The sequence below is a fragment of the Pyxicephalus adspersus genome, chromosome 1 (assembly GCF_032062135.1).
Source record: "Pyxicephalus adspersus chromosome 1, UCB_Pads_2.0, whole genome shotgun sequence".
Taxonomy (NCBI): domain Eukaryota; kingdom Metazoa; phylum Chordata; class Amphibia; order Anura; family Pyxicephalidae; genus Pyxicephalus; species Pyxicephalus adspersus.
In genome coordinates this window covers 169,568,174-169,569,069 of record NC_092858.1, presented here as the reverse complement: position 1 = coordinate 169,569,069, position 896 = coordinate 169,568,174, and positions in this window count along the sequence as shown.

Below are 896 nucleotides of genomic sequence, written 5' to 3'. Positions count from 1 at the left end.
TTATTTTTTATTTATTCGCACATCAAGCTCCTGCTGCATATCTCAGGGACTTTGGTCAAGAGATCCACCCAGCCGCCATCCCTTCTGAATATTTTGCTTCAATTTACAGCAGGAACACAGCAGGAAGAGATTCGCCATTCTGTGACAAAGGAAGTGAGACTCTATGATTGAGGAACAGGTCAACCTGGGTTAAAATTCAGCTGGTTATTTTTCATACAAAAGCCAAAAAAAATCCATAGGAAGGACTGACCCCCCTGGCACCCACTCCTCTGCCATGTAATATGTTTAGAGCTGTACAAGGAAATGTAAGGCCCAGTGGGTGTCCAGGGGCCACAGCTACAACCTCTACAATCCTGCACCAAGCCAGAGGGCAAAATTGGTCAGAACTATGCACCAACCCGGTAGCTTTATGGGCCTATGGGCCCATTTTGCTTTATTCTATCCCTGACTGCAGTTCTGTAGGTGGTGGCAACTCGCCAATATGAGGGACCAATAAAGAGAGAACTTACCTGGCTTGCCAAAATCATACCCTTACATGCTGCAGAATCTTGCAAGCAATGGGGGTGACACCATTCTGGTGTTTATAAATTATACCACAAAGTGTAATAAACAGTTCTGTCTGCTATAGAGCCCGTCTTTACTTTTCAACAACTCCAGGAGCATAGCCCATATCTCCACTATCACCATTAGCATGGATCCTGTCTCCATAGAGTCCCATAGCATGGCTCTTGTCTCAACCATCCCCTATAGCATGTCCATAGTCTCCAAGAATTCCTATTGCATGGTCCCATGGTCTCCACTACCTTCCAGAACATGTCCTCCAACAACTCTTATACCATGTCCCCACCATGTCCTATAGTATGGCCCCAGTATCCACCAAATCCTGGAACATGTCC